The 13,925-nt window shown below is 38.1% G+C and overlaps 1 pseudogene; it reads left to right on the plus strand.

The window, feature by feature from the left end:
• Nucleotides 1-3,937: 3,937 nt before the first annotated feature.
• LOC122645358 lies at nucleotides 3,938-13,925 on the plus strand (annotated as a pseudogene).

The raw sequence follows: 13,925 nt of genomic DNA on the forward strand, positions 1-13,925 counted from the left end.
TGTCAACGTCAACCGCACTGTAAGTGGTTGACATTTCAGGGTAAGGTTATCAACTTCATTCTATGACAACATCATCATAGGCATCCAAGGGGAGGGACGGTTTCGATCCAAAAGGTTTAGGAATGTACCATCATATGATCATATCACCAGCAAGTGAAGAGATTCTTCTTAAAATTACTACCACTTAAAATTATTGTCACTAATTAGGTTTAATTCAGGCAGGCACCATCACTTATTTGGATCATGATCATCTCCAATGAGCCCGGTGCTGTCAGGGGCATTCAGTGGCTGAGTTATATCGCACACATCTTGGCATATGCCTAGGGATGTGTGTGGTATAGCCCAATGGCTGGTCGCACCCTAGGCGTACTGGGCTCCTTGGCGACAAGCTAAATTCCTTTTATTTATGGATTTTCTAATTTCCAATGTTTCTAACAATTACATCCTCGAAAGCATGTTGGATTCTACTGCTAATAGTGAGTCTTTTTGTTAAAGTTCATGTGCTCACCTCACAAGTTGGCTACATGCAATAATTTCTCTGAAAAAGAAGAATAAACGCCATGGAAAAAATTCAAAGTTGGTTGATGAGGCAACAAAGAAGGTCAATGGAAATTATCATAGGCGTAGAAGATGAACCTAACCGATTCAGCCGTTTAGAGAGACAGTGGTAGGTTAGGGGCACAGAACATTTTATTTTAGCCAACTCAATCGATGGTTTCGAGTAATAGTCCATCAATTCAACGACCACTAATTCCATTTACTGGCCAAGCCGTTACACAATTCAACGCCCATCAAATCAAAATTCAAAGTCGCCTGGTGAGACAACAAGGATAGTTAATGGAAATTACCATGGCCGTAGAGGATGAACCTCAACTGACTTGGCCGTTTGGAGAGTCACGTGATAGGTTAGGGGCAGAGAACGTCTTATTTCAACCAACCCAATCGACGGTTTCGAGTAATAGCTCATCAATTCAACAACCACTAATTCCATTTACTAGCCAAGCGGTTACCCAATTCAATGCTAATCAATTCATAATTCAAAGTTTGACTAGTGAGGCAGCAACGACGGTCAATGGAAATTACCATGGCTGTAGAAGATGAACTTCAACTGATTCAGCCGTTTGGAGAGACACGTGATAGGTTAGAGGCAGAGAACATTTTATTTCAGAAAACCCAATCGATAGTTTCAAGTAACAGTTCATCAATTCAACAGCCATTAATTCCATTTACTTGCCAACCAGTTATACAATTCAACGCCCATCAATTCTTCTCCTCATTTCATGCAACTCAACTTGGGAATGAAGGAGTTCAATTTCACGTAGCTACATCTTCTCCTTATCTTTTGTTGGTTATAGATTTTTAAGCTACTCAAACGTCTATTAATAGTCCTCATCAAGAAACTGTTGATAATGCTCACCGATCTCCCATAATGATCACCGGTTACAACTTTACTCTTTATGTAACTCTCTATGATAATGAAGAGTCTACGTTGGAAGTGCAACTAATTGTTGGATCTTTTGTCCTCAATTTTCCCCATCTTCATAAGTTGGAGGATGGAGCGAACACCAGCCAAGTTCCCAGTTTTGAATGCGGAGTCATAATGGAAGGTCAGAAAATCTCTAAACCATACCACTTGTTAGTTTAGTAGAAGTAACAAGTATGCAGTTGCGAACTCTAGCACGTACAACGCTTTGTCTGCCACACCTCTAATGGTGGTTGCTTTTCCATCCAATGATATATTTAATTTATCCTTCTGTCTTGTAAGCTATGTCTACAACTTTATCTCTAGGAAATCCATTGGTTTTGCCTATCTCCTAGTCAAGAAGACCATGTCACTGGCATGCAAGACAGTCTGATCATACTCCACTCCTTGGTTTCTGGTACTTTGTATCCAATATTATGTATCACATGCCGTTTATCTGAATGAATTTATATTTACCAAAAAAAAAAAGGGGAAGCAGTGTTCTATATGGGAGTGTGGCCTACCCAGCACTCCCATGTGTCTATCTCTCTTCTCCTTAAAACAAGGGGGCAGAGGTGTCTTTTCACATGAAGAGGAGAGAGATAGACTCATGGGAATGCTGGCGCAGGCCACACTCCCGGACAAAGAACTTTTTCCCAAAATAAATTAATATCACTTAGAAATAAAGGATTTTATAAGTGAACCACTCACACATCTTAAAATGGGCAAATTAACACCTTATCTTTGGAAAATGATATTTTCCTTCTCAAAATCTCTTACAATTCACCATTTTTCTATTTTGTCTATAAAAAACCAACAAGCTTATGTAACTTAAGTTATTTTTCTAGGGCAAATGTTTCTTCAATGGTCTATGAGATATGCTTATCTCAACTACCTAAAAATCTATCATGTGACAGATTGCATGATTTGTGGAAGGGTAAATCTTATTTTTACATGTCAAGTTTCATCTAGCTGTTGTTACCATATCAGTTTCATTCTATAATTAGAGGTTTGCACTTTACAGCAAAGGTATCAACTTCATCCCAAAATTGATGGCCCTACACTTTATAGTGATATTCTATCTTATATGCTTGCCTAATGTATGGCTAGTTATAGGTCAAGACTATGTACTCATTCCTCACATTTGAAGATTTTGGGTTTGGATCCAAAGTTAGCTATGTAAATTTATCATAGCGCTCCAAATATGTATTACATGGCAGATCAAATGAGTCTCAAATTTTGTAGACTACTAGACCCTTATAGCTCTGATTACATCGTAAGTATCTCAACAACCAAATTTCATCAAGTGACAAAATAAAAGGGTATATGATTATATATATATATATATATTTCTTTGTTTTTTTGTTTCTATATTAAAACAAACATAAAAATAATAAAAAAAAGTGGGTTCAAGGCTAGCCCACCTTAACCCAAGCAGGTAAGGCTTGGATGTGCCCTGTGATCCTGGCCTGGGTTTTCAAAAAACCTGGTGCATTATAGTCTCGGTCCGGTCCAGTTGCACCCTTTCTTTGACTTTGATTATACCATGCAAAAATATTTTGTTACATTTTACTAAATATGTTCAGGATTCTATAATTTTAAGTGATATAACGATTTTAACACCCCTCCCCCACCCCCACAAATAAAAAAGAAGGTTATAATGATCTATAGTGTCCCCTCCTCCCTTGGTGCCAATTGATGCATAATGTTTCGGATTTTCGTTGAGAGCACAGTTTATAAATTAGAAGATTGGTCATATCAGGGTGATCATATCAATATCAATACCTGACTAAATATGGATTTGCCAATACGATCGAATTAATCGATCAATTGATCGAATACAGATTCATCTGATGATTCTTTTAACATCAAATTCAAATTTGACTTAACTTCAGGAAACAAGAAAAAGGGAGGAAAATTATCCTCTCAGGTTGTCTTCCTGGTATAGGTCCCTAGTGCCTCTAATTGTCTAATAAGAGGGGAGTAGACCCATCCAGACAAGGGGTAAGGTGGTTTCCATCCCCTATAAGAAGAATCGGATGAACTGTACCAGCTAGAGAACGTGAGAGCCTAAAGATCCCTCAAGGAAATACAAAAACAAACCTAAAAGGTAGGTGGACATTTTGTTTTAAAAAAAAAAAAAACACAGTAAGTGGACAGAGGCAATGGGGTCCGGGGAGGAGAATTGCAAACACTTCTTTTGGTCGATTCCAAACCAGATTCCAAACCAGACCAGATATTGTGATTTTGAGAAACTCTGTGCAATGGAATGGAATCTGCGGTTTGGAAGTAGCAAAAGCAGAAGTGGAATCAGTGGGCATTAACCATTCGATGAGGGAATATTTTAGATGTCCCACCAGGCGACCCTTTTTCTAATACGAAGAATCTGTTGGTGAGGCTTGTCCGAACTCCGACGACAGTATAAATAAGCGTCAGAAAGCCCCAAAAAACCAAACCGTTTTATAGAGATTTGAGTCATTCTCTTTGGAACGAGATTGGGAGTGGGGGTGAGGCCAAGAGGGTTATGGATGACGAAGTTGTTCAGCGAGCGTTCCAGGAGGGTGGCCGAGATTACTTTCAACAGCCCCCGGCCTCCACTTCTTATTCTTCATCCATCCTTCAATCCCTTTCCATCCATGTGGTATGATAAGATTCTTCCAAATCTTAATGATTTCACTGAGATTTCATATGGACTTTGATAATCGTATGAGTTGTTCATGTTCTTGTTATGCTTTCTGGTCTGTTTACCAAGCCTTTACTTTGTATGAGAAGTGGTTGTGGGTTGCCTGAGGTCATTGTTTTTTGTATTTTATATGTTCTTCTTCACTTTGTTTGCTATTATTCTGTGTTTGATTGCTATAATTAGGCGATGTAGAGAGTCGAAGAAATGATTAGTAGCGAGAACTGAGAAATGGGGGGGGGGGGGGGGGTGTTGGGTAATTTAGCATTCAATCTTTAAGACTTACCCAGCTAATAGGAACTGTTATTGTTTGGCTCTTTGTGTTGCTTGTTTTTCAGTTAGGCGAATGAAGCATTTGACATCAAACATTTGGGACCTATATAAGCTAATAGGCTGTAGGCACTGCTGTTGTTGTTTGCCCCCCCCCCCCCTCTTCTTTTAACCCCAGTTTGACGGTAAAGTTGTTTCTTTTAAATTTTCTGTTCTTTGGGTTTTTGAATACTCTGGAGAAGCTGGTCTTATTGGGTGTGTTCTTTATTAATTAAAATTACTCGTCCTTATGCTTTTCTTTTAGAAGCTTAATTATTGTTGGATTCTATTGCGCAGTCCTCTGATCAGGGGTATTATTTGTTAGTGAAAGCTACTCAAGAACTCCGGGAGAAAAAGGAGGGTCTTGTGACAGTTGGAATTGGTGGAGCAAGTGGTTCTGGTAAAACAAGGTATTCGTGTCACCTGTGTGCATGCCAATTGTTGTTGTAGTTAACCCAACCCCCAAGTGTTTAGCTCTGGTGCCAAATACCAATACCTCTCAATTAAAAAAGGTCATGACTTAATCTTTCCTTGGGGGCCTACCCATAAAAAAAAGTAAAGAAAAGTTGTAGTAGTTGTGGAGAACTTGGGCAAGTATTATCGGCAGTTTCTTCAATTGATTAATGTTTTTCATTGTGTTTTCGTCAGTTTCTTCAATGGATTAATGTTTTTCATTGTGTTTTTGTCGTTATGTTATTTGATCGTTACATGTGCATTTATTGGTTCCTGAAGCTTAGCAGAGAAAGTTGTATCGGTAATTGGTTGTAACATTATATCAATGGACAACTATCGGATCGGAGTTGATGGTGGGAATGATCTTGATTCAATAGATTTCAATTCTTTAGTCCAGAATCTCGAGGTTTGTTTGTGTTTGTTATTTACTTTCGTGCTGGTTTTAATTGACACCCTCTCAGTTGGACTAAAATGTTTCAGAAATCAGCTGTTTAACTTTCGGTTCTTAGCTGAGTTTACACTAGTGAAGTATAGACCGAGTTGTTAGGAGGCAACTTTAACCAGTTCCTGGTTGAGGTGAACCTTAGTGGACAAATAGTAATATCTAGTTCATAAGCATATACCATGTGAGAGAAACCCTTCTTCATGCAGAACTGACAAAATCCATGTCTAATTAGGACTTGATGAGGGGAAAAGATACATTGACACCAGTGTTTGACTTCCAAATAAAGAGGCGTTTTGGTTCCAGAACAATACAGAGTTCTACGTCTGGGGTGGTAAGTATTTATATTTGCTGAGTTTTATGATAAATTAAGTTTTGAAGAATTTATTTAAGTAGCCTAAGGATATGATCTGTTATGGAGACACAAAAATATAATGAAAAAATATACTCAGAATTTATTATACCAACATGGACAACCACTGAGAATAATAATAAAAATATAAATATATATATAAAAAATGTACATGCTGATCTGCGTATCTGAGAATCCAAGAATCAAGTAAAGCATTTAAAGGTTGGTATAAAATCATGTTCTAGTCTCTTAAGGATGCTCTTGTAAACCATGAAAACTTCTCACTTTTTTTTTCTGAGATATGGGAAAAACTTCAGGAACTGTTAGTTATGTTCTCTGAAATTTCCAATGATATAAAAAATTTAATTCTAATCTCTAATTTTTTTTGACCAGGAATGATTCTTAGTGAAATATTGTTTTTATTTATTAAAATAATTGAATAAAATCCTACTGAAGTACTATAGTATAGCTGCTCTTGCAGACACATTGTGAAAAAATGGGAAAGGTTAGGACTGACTCCAAACTCACCCTCCTAGGATCCCGCATAGGCGAGACCAGCACTAGGTAATGAACCTTTTATTTTCATAACTTTGGCTACAATGGTACAATCAAATGAAATTCTTCTGTTGTTCCTTCCTGTTCTGTTAGGGTACTGAGCTCTATTCTTTGTATTCTATCCTGTTCAGGGTCTACAACTGAGTTCCTCCTGATTATTAAAAAAAAAAGGAAGAAAGAACACTAATAGGAAACACTGCTTCTATGTTGTACAGTATATAATCTGATGAATTATTATATTAGATGCTCAAAGTTATATTCTATATCAGCAATTTTGGGCATTGTTGTCAAGGCGGCCAGGTGCTTTGATCGCCTAGACGGGTGCCTCGTTGGTGTCGCCTTGCATCCAGTTGGGTCACCTAGACACTGTGACAACTATGAATTTAACTTAGAATTTGTGATAACTTGCCATGTAGAACTTGAAGTTTGCTAGACTTATGCTCTTAGGGCAGGTAATTGTCGATGGTACTTATGCTCTACACTCAAAATTGTGATCTTTGCTGGATATTCGAGTTGCGGTGGTACTTTCTTGCTCTTCAAGACTTTTGTTGTTAATTGTTTTGTTTTATCTGGCATAAGTTTCTCTCTCCAAAATGTCTGGTCATCAGGTTGGTGGTGTATACTTCAGCCTTCTTTCAAAAGCACGATATGACATTGGGGATTCTTGTTCCTTGGATTACCTCATTGACATCATTTTTCCATTATTCAGAAAGCACATTGAGCCTGACCTACATCATGCTCAGGTTGGTGTTTAGTTTTTGTTGTTATAGTTTTGTTTGAGTGATGATTCATTTTTTTGTAGTATTTTCTCTGCAGATTAGAATCAATAACAGCTTTGTCTCATCTTGTAGAGAACCTATCTACAAGCTTAAGTGCAAAAGTGAGGTCTGTGCATATCTCTTAATCTTGTTCCTGTTGGATATCCTGTTTCCTTTTCTTTTTCCTACCAAGCAATGGTCCTTCTATTTTGTATGCAAATTAGTATTCCTTTGCCTCTTTGGTAGTCATGTAACTATAATTTTCTACGCAATTTGACAAGGACCGCCTTTATCTTTACTATCATTTTTACATTTCTGTGTTAAATCATAAATACATTTATGGCTTATAAATTATATTGCAAAACTTCTTGCAAGTAAATTTTGGACAGTACTGTTATGCTTGATTCTTTTTCTTGTAATTGTTATTGTTATTGAGAGGGGAAAGGGGGGGGGGGAGGGGATAAAGGTTTCCTAGATGGTTTGTTAGGCAGGCTGTTTAAAATGGCACAAATATCTGCCATGTGGTGCTTTGTTGAAACTCAAATTTTGTGGGCATGTTGTTCATGTCATCATCTATTAATGCAGGAGCATGATCACGGTATTGATTTTGGGTCAGTTTTCTGGTTCAAAACCAAGCCCATGGCCCAAGGAAGGTTCAAACCTGGAAACCAAGAATTATGGGGTCCATTGGAGATCTTTAAGTATCTTGTAACTCATATTTTCCATGCTCCTTAAAACCAGGATTTGTGGGACCCATTTGAAGAGGTTTAAAGCTTGCTTACTATTTCAGAATTTCACAAAATCAGGATTCTTATCTCCAAGATGCTTGCAATTACAGGTCTCCTAAATTTTAGGAACCTAATCTCCAAAGTCCAGAAGTGGGGTCCATTAGGGTATTTTACTAATTATTTCTTTTTGATGAAATGGTTGTGTCACTTAGGAAACTCCCAAGTTGCTGGTTACGTTAGTGTTGGTAGTTTCTTTATTTATTATGAAGTTTCCATAGCCTGCGGATGGAAGATATCTAGTCCTATACTATTTTAGTTTCTTCTATTTAATGTTTAAGTCAATCACCCATGGACACTTTTTTATAAATATATAGTAAGAAGCACAAACTTCAGACGATTGATGAATGAATTGAAAGTGTTTGGTTTTTTTGAAAGGTGAGATTGTAGTCTCCCTTCGCTCTCCTTCTCTCCCCTCTCTTCCCAAGTTTCTCCTTTCTCTCTCTTCTCTCTTCTTCTACTTTCTTCCATTGATCTGCCCAACATAGACAGATCCACACCCCATCTGCATCACCTTTGTATCAGAGCCAAAACTTGGCCGTAGATCTCTTGTGTACTATCTGCCAACAAGTTCAACTCGTGCAAAAGAACTTATGGAAGGTTGAAGCAAATCTCAAGGAAATTTGGCAATAATACAGAATATTTAAGAACCAACCGCTGGTCACATCCTATGGTATGGAATCTTCCATCCACAAATTGATCTCAGTTGTTGAACAATGGGTGGAAGAACAAGAAGATGAGCCACCGACAATGGAAGACCAAGTGGCTTCAGTTATCATCGAAGAACCTGTTGATGTATACATTGATGCTGCCCTTCCCCAATAGTTTGAGCTTTTAGGTGACACGGTAGTGAACATGGTATCAGAGCAGGGAGATCGAGTGTTCAACTCCTGGGAAGTGTAGCGGAAGAGTTTTCCCGACATTTTTTCTCCCTTGGTGCCGCGCGAAGGAAATGCCACTTGAGCTCCGCATGCAAGGACCATGAGATCTTGGCCTGCACATGCGGGGGAGTGTTGATGTATACATTGACGCTGCCCTTCCCTAACAGTACGAGCTTTTAGGTGAAACTGTAGCAAACAGAACCACCCATAGAGAGCATAAACTGGTTGATCTTTTGATCGAAACTATTGAATTTGTGCTTCCACATTGCGCCTTCAACAACAAACTCCTTGTCGTTGATTTGGTACTGTTGAATTGTGGTCTGATTGATGATTTCTTAGGGTCAAGGAGGATACTGATCATGCATTGAAGATCCTCCCGTTATACAAAACTCAAGGGCGAGTTTTCTCTAACAAGGGGAGATTAATGCAGGAGCATGATCAAGGTTCTGGTTTTGGGTCAGTTTTCTGGTTCAAAACCAATCCCATGGCCCAAGGAAGGTTCAATCCCAGAAACCAGGAATTGTAGGGGCCATTGGAGATCTTTAAGTAGCTTGGGACTCCTATTTTCCAGTTGTAATATGGGTACAAGGGTAGAATTGTCCATTAGGGTTTCTCTAGTGTTGCTCTAGGGGCATTATTGTACTTGTACCTCATATCATTCTATTATAAATAGCTGGCTGGTGTCTCATGGACACAAGTCGTTATTCCCCAAACCATCATTTCAAAATTCCTTAAAATCAGGATTTGTAGAATCCATTTGAAGAGGTTTAAAGCTTGCTTACGGTTTCAGAATTCCAGGAAATCAGGAATCTTATCTACAAGATGCTTGCGATTATAGGTTTCCTACATTTAGGAACCCAATATCCAAAGTCCAGACGTGGGGTCCATTGGGTTATTTTATTTATTATTTCTTTTAGATTAAGTGGTTGTGTCACTAAGGAAACTCCCAAGTAGTTGGTTACGTTAGTGTAGGTTGTTTCTTTCTTTATTATTAGGTTTCCGAATAGATTAGAGTACTTCCATATCCTGTGGATGGGAGATTTTACAGCTGTTTTATGGTTTTATGGTTTATTATTATTATTATTATTTTTGGTAGAATTTTGTTTCTTTTATTTAATGTTTTAAGACTTCCAAGTCAACCACACATGGACACTTATTTATAAATAATTAAAGATATTATAAGAGGCTCCACCTCTGGATGATTGATGAATGAATTGAAAGAGTTGTTTATACTGAAAGGTGAGATTGTAGTCTGCCTTCTCTCTCCCTCTCTCCCTCTCTCCCCTCACTCTTTCCCATGTTTTCTCGTTTCTATCTCTCTTATATCTTCTTCTCCTTTTCCGCCGTTGATCTGCTTGCTATCAGCAGATCCACCGTCCGATCTGCATCATCTATCCATCTGGTAAGCTTCAACACAATCTGATTTTTCATTGTGGAGAAATAAAATTTTGCTAATTGGTTGAAAAATTAACTTGGGAGCTTTGGGGCAACTCCAGTTCAACCATTGAAAGTACAAGAGTAAAGTCCTAACCTCATGGGCTATACACAGTGGAGATTGGACATGAGACCTGACACATGGCTAATCCATAAGGATGGGGGCTTCTCATCAAATTGTTAGTTTTTACTGGAGGAGCAGTCTGCTAGGCGGTTATTAGGTAATTCTTCTTCTATGATGCGATCGATTGTGTAAGGCCCGCGGTAGCAACGGAACCGGGGAAAGTATAAAGTATATAGAAAAGACAGTTCTTTTCTATTATTTTAGTATTAGTTAGTGATCCCGGCTCGGTGAGTCCTTTCTTCCGTGATGAACTATTGGCACCAGTCCTACATTTTGTCTCTGTGGACCGAGGAGAAAGGGGGGCTCAGCGGGAAGAGGATTGTACCATGAGGGAAGCAAGGAGGTCAACCTGTTTCAAAGATACAACATGGATTCTGACAATGCAATGTAGTTGGACCCTAATGTCAATCCGAATGAATCAGCCTTTCCACGGAGGTAAATCTTTGCCTGCTATGCAAGAGGATAGCAAGTTACAAATTCTGTCTCGGTAGGACGTGTATTTCTATTACTATGAAATTCATAAATGAAGTAGTTAATGGTGGGGTTACCATTATCCTTTGTGTAGTGACGAATCCATTATTATCATGGTGAGTGGAAGCAACATTGTCAATGCTGCATTCCTTCCCAACACTGGCAGCATATCTATCATGTGACAAGTTCAGTGGGGTCCATATTTCACTGACTGGTAGGCCAACCTCTCTTGTCGTGTGTCCAGTTTGAGTCTAAAGAGGTTTGGCTGCCTGTTTTTATATATATATAATTTTTCCCTTTTTTTTCTTTTTTTTAAATATTATTTACTTGTCAAAAATATAAAAAAAATCTGAAGTTGCAGCAGATCTGGGCAGGAAACCTGAACCACAGGTATGCAGCAGCTCTTCTATCAGCAGTGTGCAACAGCAGCAAGCTTTGGTGGTGATTAAGGGTTGATTCAGAAATCAAAAAGTGTTTACCGCAGCAGTTTGTTGCAGTCTCACAGGTAGCAGTAGCAGAGTAGATCGATAGGAGGGTGAAGAAGAAAATAGAAAAGATAGATAGATAGGGGAAGGGGATCGGCTCTCTCAGCCTCTCATCCTCTCTCAGGACAGTATATTGCTAAATAGAAAGCTTTCATTCATCAATAAATCGTGGGATGCCCCTTGGGTCTATTACAATATATAGGACTAAGTTACTAAAGATAGAACAAAGAATAACTTGCTGCCTAAGTAACTCTAACTTAGTTGTTGTCAGACAACTATTACAAGACAATATTGACTTACTCAAATTGGAACAAAGATGCTGAAACTAAAAAGGAAAGTACCCTAACTAAATAACTCACTAACTTGTTACCCAAGTTAACGAAAAATAGAAACAAAACTGAACTCCTAAATCCCCCACATGTAGACAAAATTGAATCTTCTATTTAAGCCTCCATGCAATCTGAACTTGGGGGCCCCACAGGATTTTCTAGTAACATTCCCATCAAGGCTACATTGTTCACGTGAACAGTACTTTTCTGACGTTTATTTTGGTCCTTTCTTCATGCTTCGATCTACATTAAAGGGAGGTGTCTCAAGTCTTAGTTTGGCAAATATTCCAGTTATTCATTTAAACTCGTTTGAAGAGCCCCCACAAAAAGGGCGCACACAGTGCACATGCTCCCGTCACTGCGGGTTCTGGGGAGGGTCATAATGTACGCAGCCTTACCCCCGCTTCACAGAGATGTTGCTTCCCAACTTGAACCAGCAACCACTAGGTCGCAATGGAGCAACCTTACCGTTAGAGCATAAAGAGCCTCTGTATCATCATAATTATTCAAAATCAGAATATTAGCCTTAGACTTGGCATTGACACCTTCTTCTATAACTTTAAGCTGTCACTTATTCCCATCTCCATCAATTAGGTTAAATACTAAAGATTTTATATATTTTTGTTTATCATGTGATTTTTCCATCCTTCTACTTCCTTTGAATTAAAGGTTATCTTGTCTTGTTGAATAACTTTGGGGATACGAAGTACGTTATGTAGTTTTTATTTTTATTTTTTGCTACCAATCTTGAACCTTTCCTTTGTAAGCTTAATTAGGTTATAACATATCTGTGGTCAATTATTTTTTCATCTACTATAAACAGATCCTTGGCATTTTATATAGGTAGTGGTTGCAGAAGCTTCAAAAATGGGTATCAATGGACCATGGATCACTAAATCAAATCTTGAACTGATTCTGGAAACCCAAGGTGTGGAACAGGACATAATTCCATCTTCAGTATTTTCTTTTGGCAAGCCTTTTTCATGGTTTCTTTGTCATATATTTTTGTTCGTGCTTGATCAATCGATATCCCCACTTTCAGGTGTACCACGTCTTAACACACCTCCTTTGTCCAACAAATCTTTTGAATGATTCGTTTGCTCGGATGATGTTTTATATATCATATGAAATGTTTATGTATTGGTATTGCATGTTTCTGTTGGTGACCACCTTTGAGATTTCCATGCTTACATTTCATTGAACTGATTCCATTCTCACAATATATATTTATTTTTCTCTCAGACTCTAATTGAGGTTGATCATGTGCAGGATGTCCCATGTCCTTATGTACAAAATAAAGGGACAAATAAAGAAGTAGTGGCAGATGCTGGTTCTGCACTTAACCTGGATGGTTCATATACAACAAAAGTTTGTTTACATACTTTCATTGTCTACTGTTGTCTACATTTGCTTGTTTGGTTTATATCTATAAGCTTGAATATGGGCACAAATATTTTTCTTATGACCTTTCTGATTTAGTAATGTTTTACATTTTGCTGCACTTTAGAGTTATCTTCAAATTATTCTAGAAAGATTGCCACCTTTTGAAAGAAGTTCAGTAGGAATTCACAGTCAGCAAGCAACGAGATTGCAGGAACTTGTGGATTATATTCAATCTCAGGTAAGCTCGATGGGGCTGCCATGTGCAAGATAAATTGAAAATGATCTATACTCATCCATGTTAACTTAAGACTTGGTAAAGGATGAGCTCAAATCAGAGAATCTCAGACTTGGTTATTTTTTATTTTTCTAATATTGATGCATAACTTTTCCTTTTTTAAGATGATACCAGATGCGAGTTTAAGATTTAGAACTCTATGTAAGAAAGGATTTAGTCCACGAATTCAAACTGGTCCCCTTCTGAAGAGCAACTAAATATAGGTAATGTTGGAGAAGTTGGTGATTTGATATTCTGTGCAACAACTTGGTTGGACAGGGAAGTGGTTCAGCTTCCAAATCATCCCTAAGCAGGGAGATTTCACCTATGGAAGGCATTATTGAAGACATGCAGACACGTCTCAAGAGGTTGGAGAGGTAGCATATAATCAATTACGGTAGTACAATGTTTACTTCCTAGATCTTCGTCATCTTGAATTAGCCAACCACTTTTTTGTTTGGATTGTTGCTCTCCTTGTTATTAACCACCATTTAAATGGTTGTGTATCCACAGGTCTTATGGACATTTTTTATGTCTGCTCTTGTTGGGTACTCTCTTTACCAGAGGAAGCGCCAATAATTTCGTTTGAGTAATTTCTTGTAACTTATCAAAGGGAAGTTCTAGTCCTCCCCCAACCAACAACAAAAATTTCGAGCTCCAGAGCGAAGTACAGTAAGCATATCATATCGGCTATTAATTTGAATGTCAATTGAGCTATTGTTTATATAGAAATGCTTGCTTGTTTACT

This window comes from Telopea speciosissima, chromosome 11 (assembly GCF_018873765.1).
Source record: "Telopea speciosissima isolate NSW1024214 ecotype Mountain lineage chromosome 11, Tspe_v1, whole genome shotgun sequence".
In the NCBI taxonomy this organism is placed as follows: Eukaryota; Viridiplantae; Streptophyta; class Magnoliopsida; order Proteales; family Proteaceae; genus Telopea; species Telopea speciosissima.